Source organism: Rutidosis leptorrhynchoides, chromosome 5, assembly GCF_046630445.1.
Source record: "Rutidosis leptorrhynchoides isolate AG116_Rl617_1_P2 chromosome 5, CSIRO_AGI_Rlap_v1, whole genome shotgun sequence".
Taxonomy (NCBI): Eukaryota; Viridiplantae; Streptophyta; class Magnoliopsida; order Asterales; family Asteraceae; genus Rutidosis; species Rutidosis leptorrhynchoides.
This window is the reverse complement of record NC_092337.1, coordinates 306,294,561-306,301,603: the sequence shown is the minus strand read 5'-3', so window position 1 is coordinate 306,301,603 and position 7,043 is coordinate 306,294,561. Positions and strand designations below refer to the sequence as shown.

Sequence of the window (7,043 nt, the reverse complement as noted above, 5' to 3'; positions counted from 1 at the left end):
AGACTATTGTTGAAGGTTAGGCGAATATAGGAAGCGAGATTTAAGTGTACGAATTAAATAAAATCAAATTTTGTTTAAGGTTGTCGAAGTGTCCAGGTGACGGCCAATGCCTCGCCGCGACACATTGGGCCGCGCCGCGGCATATAAAGCAAATCCAGATCAGCAATTGGATTAAGAAGGGTCGATTTTCCCCTTATGTGTCGCGCCGCGACAAAGGGGTCCGCGCCGCGGCATTTCAAGCGAACCAGGTTCAGAAAGTGGGTTAAGAGAGGTTGTTTTTCCTTCGTAATGTCGTGCCGCGACATATAGCGCCGCGCCGCGACAACTCTGCAGTTCTGACTCCGATTTTAGCTCAAATTGAATGACTTCAAGGGGAAAATTGGTAATTTCACGTATGAACCAGATGGGAGCATTAAATCCCAACCACTCATCCATTTCATTTATTTCTTTTCTCTTTTCTTTCCAATTTCTCTCCCAAAACTTAAAACCCAATTGAATTAAAAGCAAGATTTGAGAGTGAAGGATTGAGGGTTGATCTTCGGAGCAAGAATTAAAGTTGTTCCTTGTGTCTCTAGCTACGCGTTGATAGTCTCGGTAAGTTCTAACTCTAAGTTTTGAGTTTTAATTAGTTTATGCTAGGGTTTTGTTCATTTGGAACTTATGTGACCCATTTGGGGTTAAAATGGGCGAACTTGGGTTGTGTTGAGGAAAGAAAACCCAAATGGCCATAACCTAGGGTTTGGTCTTATGATTTGGGGTTATAAATGTTAAATGGCGTTTTTAGTCACTAACACGCTTGTTAAAGTTGAAAGAGATGTTATTTGGGTCATGTTTGACAAGTTTGGTAGTGAAAGTGCTAAATGGATCCAAAATGGGCTAGTTGACCTAGTTTGTGTGAAATGGGTATGAATTAACCTAAGTTTGTGTTAGTTGATGTTAGTAGACTTAATTTACTAGCTTTAGTGATTAAAGTCGGGTCTTGGCCATTTAAGGGCGGTTTTGGTATGGTTGAGTCATTTAATGCGAATTGGGTCATTAAATGCTCAAGTAAGTGTAATGTGGTTAATTCCACTAGTTGTGTAATCGAATGTGTACTTATGTAATTAGGTACTTTGCTTTGAAGCCTTCGGAAGCATTTAAATCACCACCGAAGTGTTAAGGTGAGTGGAATAATTATATGCGTAGGTATATAATATATTTATTTGTGGTAGCGTGAGATGTGAAGTGTCGAGGTGTTAAGACACCACGTTTCACGTGACGAGTGAAGCATCGAGGTGTTAAGATGCCACTCGAGGTGAAGCATCGAGGTGTTAAGATGCCACCTAGGAGTGAAGTGTCGAGGTGTTAAGACGCCACTCCATGTTAAAGGGTGAAGTGTCGAGGTGTTAAGACGCCACCCGAGGGTGAAGTATCGAGGTGTTAAGATGCCACCCGGGGGTTAGTGATACGAGGTGCTAAGTACACTAATGGATGTTATGAACACCAATGGGAAATTCGAGTACCATCCCTTGTACGATTGGTTAACCATGGTTATTGTGTTGTAGTGTAAGCATATTATATTGTACGGTTTGTATATATGCTATTGCATTGCTAGCTTGTGATATTGGAAGTTTATAGTTTATAATTGAGATGATAAGCTAATTGTGTTGCTAGCATGTATGCGGTATGTGTTTAAGTGTTTGCAAGTAAGTATATTATATATGTACGTGTATAATTATTGCATTCACTAAGCGTTAGCTTACCCCTCTCGTTGTTTATCTTTTTAGTCGCAGGTACGGATAAGGGCAAAGGGGTTATCGGGCATTAAGTGGCCCTTGATGATGTTTTGTTGAAGCTTGGAAGTTGGCCTAATGTTTTGGGTAGTTTAGTCCCAAACCATGCTCGAGTGTCGTTTGGATTATAAACTATCAATTGTAGTGGGTCAAACTTGTATTGAATTTGATTAATGGCCTTCGTGCCTTTTGTAAACATTTAAATTGTTGTACGTTTAAGTGGATCTTGTGGAATGGTTTCCATATTTAATTGACGCGTAAATGTGTTGTATAAAAAAAAATAAAATTTATCGTATGGAATACGGGTTGGGTTGTTTCACCATCTCGCTCGATGTCCAAAACATTAATACACGATTAGTAACGTCATAATATAGCATGGTTAATCCACCTATGCATAAAAACTAATCAAACCCCCGCACCGACCCGTAATCCTACAAGTCCCGCATATAATTCAACAACACAAAAGCCTAAGTTTAGGCGCCTATCTCAAGTCACCTAAATCCCTTAGACCATACTCTGATACCACTTGTAACGACCCAACCCACATTATAACAAAAACACGACACAAAAAAAATTTCTGTGACTGCCCATCTGGACGGCGTCCAGAAATCGGGACGGCGTCCAGCACTTAAAACTGGGACGGCGTCCAAGGATTTGGGACGGCGTCCCAATGAACTAAAACCTACTGATCAGTTTGCCTTTACACGTGTGCGAAAAATCCGACTCCCGACACTTTTCAACGAAACCAAGTATCACAACACATCAATGTAAGTAAAACTAAGAGATTTCCACAATAAAAACCAAGTTTACATCACCGGGCCCACAACGACCCGTTTTACAATTTCGTTCAAAAATACAAGTTTCGACCACAAAATTTTAAATACCAAACGACCTCTAGAGCATGGTGTTTGGGGTTAAACTACCCAAATCTTGGCCGAACTTTCCAAAATGCTAAAACTCCCGAGAGCCACTAGTCCAAGCGAATACCTTTGCCCTTATCCAAGCCGGATCCTAAAAAGGTAAACAACGAGAGGGTAAGCTAATGCTTAGTGAGTAGAATAGATATATACATGCATATAAAACTTACCTACTCGCATCCACGATACCATATAACGCATACAATCGCATAACAACTCTTAACAAGGCTAGTATCATCAAACGTACAACTAGCAACCTCATTAGCATAAATAATAGTAGTAATAACTAAATGCTACCATCAACAAACTATAACCCGTGGATTAACAAATTCTTCGCAAGGGAATGACTTCGCGAAACAAGTCATCGATGTTCATAACAACCGTTAGCTCCCAAACACGGCTATGGTATGCTAACCCCCGAGGTGTTCCAAAAATGGCTATGGCATCACCCCCAAGTGTTCCAAAAACGGCTATGGCATCACTTGATCAATGAGTGAGTAAAACACGGCTATTACTCACAATCATGTGAACAAAAGCGGCTATGGGCAACAATTAATACGGACAACGACGTGGGAGTAAAACACGGCTATTACTCGCCACCCTATGCACAAACACGGCTTTGTGCATAATTATCAATTGGACAAAAAGGCTATGTCCCACAACTATGGTCCCAAAAACGGCTAAGTGGCACCATTAACACGGGCACATAAATCATATACATACATACATAAAAATTCCACTCAACTTTGATGTCTTGGCAAGATTTCCAAATAACAACTTGTAACTTCAAAGCGAGTCACCTAACACAATTAATTCTCAATTAATACACATAACAAGTTGGACTTTCCACCAACTAACCTAACGAGTGCATTTATGATCCAAATGGGTATTTATGTTCAACTCTAACCCAAACCCTAACCATTTAACACTAATCAAGTAAGAAAATGGAGATTAGGACTTACCACCACTATCACCACGAAGCTAGTGACTAGATGAACAACTTTACAACGCGAGGTAAGACCCGAAAATAGCTTCTTCCTCCTTTGCTTGAGCTCTCTCACTCTAGGAATCACTCTCTCTCTCTCTCTCTATAATGAAGTGAAGAAGATAAGGTTGGTGTAAGTGGAGTAAGGGCTCCACCAAAACTGATCTAGAGGCCTTCAATTCGTTCCAAGAGTGAAAATACCAAAATGTCCTTTAAAAATATCTAAAAACCCAAACTGGCCCGTCAGTGCTTCTGGACGGCGTCCCGAAATCTGGACGGCGTCCCCTCTTTTAAACTTGGACGGCGTCCCAATGGTTTGGACGGCGTCCCAAGTGCTGAACAAAACAGGATGTTACAGGTGCACATCCGATCCACTTGTCTGACCAAAATTTAATAGTGCTTCCACTACCTATGTCTTTGATGAACGAAGAAGAGAATGCAATATCCAAAGTATCAATTGCGCAACCTGCTTTGATTATGTTGGCCCAAGTTGAGCCGCCACTAGGAAAACGAAAATTGTTAGAATCAACCAACCCCCCACCCGAACCATAAATACTAGATATAATTCTAACCCACAAAGAATTGTGACAAGTTTTGAAACGCCACCACCACTTGCCCAAAAGAGCTAAATTTTTTGACGATAAAGACCCAATATTTAACCCCCCGACTCGTAGGGAAGTAAAACCCTATCCCATTTAACCCATGAAAGTTTTCTCCCAAACTCCGAACTGCCCCAAAAGAAATTGCACCTTATGGATTCGAGTAGCTTGATCACACATGATGGAGCTCGGAATAAGGAAAAGAAATATAATGGCAAACTACTAAGCACCGACTTCACAAGGGTCAATCGACCACCAAACGATATAGTTTTTGCTTTCCATTCCGGGGGCCTTTTCTTAAATTTATCAATAACTGAGGCCCAGACACTTGATCTATTCATCTTAATTCCAAGTGGGATGCCAAGATAGGTTAAGGGAAATGAACCTGCGGAGCAATTAATCTATCTCTATTCTCTATTCTTTTTTCTCTATTAAGAGACTATCATTATGATGTCATCTTTTTATAATTAAACTATATTTAAACCGTAAGCATGCCCACATAACACTAGAGGATAGTATAGGATGTCATAATAATATTTTTTTTACATTTAAATTATTCAATTAAGATAAAAATAATTTACACCTATCAATTGGTCATTAAATCATGTTTAGGATAATCTCCTACAATTTCTTGATTCCTCGTTCAAAGAAATCTTGAGTATCATTTTAAACATTCATAAGTATTATCTTCTTCATCAATCTTTCACTTATATTATCTACATCCAATCACCTTCTAAATTTCAGGTTTATCATTGTATTTTGTTATTACGATGATTCTAATCAAAAATAAAATTTGTTTTTGAATATGAATCGTGGATGGTTTTATTGTATTTTATTTTAATGACTAGTTTATAACTCACGACTTCGTAGGTTTATAAATTACAACTTTTGAAAAATATGAGATGAGTTTATAATACAACCTAACAACCAGAGTGTCTTGTATGAAGCGTTATCATTTTCAAACTTTTGTAATATTTGGACTTAATGCTAACTGTTATTCCGTTGTCACATTTAGAGTCCAACCTATTTTCTTGGGACTGCTGGTTCCTTACTGCTCTTTCCTTAAACTTTGTTTATATGGGTCGCTAATAGATTTGGTTGTCGTTGGTACATAGAATTATAGTTATACGGTTGCGAGCTCAGGAAATCCTTTTGTAATCCTGGGTTCTTGTTGTATTTTTGTTTAGTTTTAATACAAAGTTGCTTGCTTTTCAAAAAAAAAATAAAAATAAAATAAAAATAAAAAAGCATATCATGCATCCCCTGTATTCAATTTTGAACTTAATTAAAAAAAAGCTCAAACATCCAAACAAAATGAAATCCACCAAACAAAAAATTCAAAATTAAAACAATTACTGTAGTACAAAAAACAAAAAGCAAAGATGATGAACAACTGGTTCTTCTGCAAAATTTTTGGGGTTTTGTATAATCCGTAGCAAGTATCAAAATAAAGTGAACCTTAAAGAAACATAGACAGATATTTCATGTTTGTGGACGTGAGTGTGAAGCAAATTATATTGCTTCTAGTCTATTGTAGTACGACACTTTGTACCTTGGTTCTATTATAGATAGAAAGATAATCCAAAAAAACGCACCTCTAGCAAAATGTAGTCATTCTCACCTTAACTGGGATCGTCCACTGTAAAGTTTCCAATGGCGAAGCTAAAGGTTTGTTTGACTGCATATTACTACCGTTTGTCACATAGGCTTTCTTGTTTCTTTATCGAATAGAGATTCCACAAGAGCCTTTGCAGTTTTCTTAACGGGGCCCATTCCTTCACCACCTCCCATCAACAAAAACCCCAAGCAGAAAAAAGTAAGAACAAAGTAAAAGAGAGTAGAAAAAGCGATTACCGTGTTAAGGACCTAACGGGCGAAAGAGGGCCGAACAGGCAATCCAAAAACACGTACTTGGTTTTGTTCTAAGACACTTACTAAAGCCCTCTTATATACCTCTTACGAAGGGCAGTAACATCTTTCCCTATTTGTCCTTTTTTCAAACCAATGTGATTATTTATTTATATAGGATGATAAATGTAGATAAGACTTCACCATGTTACGTGGCATGTTAGATCAGTAATAACATCCACAAAGATGACTTTCTTTAGTAATCCTTGTCATTTAAGAACCCACAAAGGAATGTGTTACATAAGAGAATGAACACTAATGATAATGTCAGGCTTGTACTCCATCAAACCGGCCTCAACTTCCCTTCAATTCAAGATTTTTTCATATGAGAAAATAAGTTATATAATTAAAGACTCCTACAAAATATTCAGCATATAACTTTTTGTACATGTCACGTTGATATTACTTTTTGTACATTTAGAAATTGAAATGCTACGCTCCAAAGTTGGATGTGTTTAACCATGAACTTGTACTTATTTTCCATGTTGTTTAATGGCCACCCAGTGAATTTCTTCCAAACGTCTTTAACAAATATCTTCAAAAACTGAGCAAACACAACACAACTTAAAAAACATAAACTTTAAAAAACATAAACTTTGGACGAACATATCACAACCTTAGACAGCTTAATCAAACAAATCACAAAAACATAAACTTTAGACTTTCCTCAATGTTTTGACTATAGCATTAAGTTGGTCCAAAAACACATTCAATTCGAATAACTATCAATTTGACTATCAACCATATACATATCTCCCCCACAATGATGCTTGCATGAAATAAAAGCTTCATTGTTTAAATTGGTTGATGTAATCGGAAAATCTCCAAAATATCGCAAATAACGTGTATGAGAAAATCCGTG

At 37.7% G+C, this 7,043-nt stretch overlaps 1 pseudogene; it reads right to left on the bottom strand.

Annotated features, from left to right (window-relative positions):
• Positions 1-5,971: 5,971 nt before the first annotated feature.
• Positions 5,972-6,665, bottom strand: LOC139849474 (monogalactosyldiacylglycerol synthase 2, chloroplastic-like; annotated as a pseudogene).
• Between the last annotated feature and the right edge of the window lie 378 nt (positions 6,666-7,043).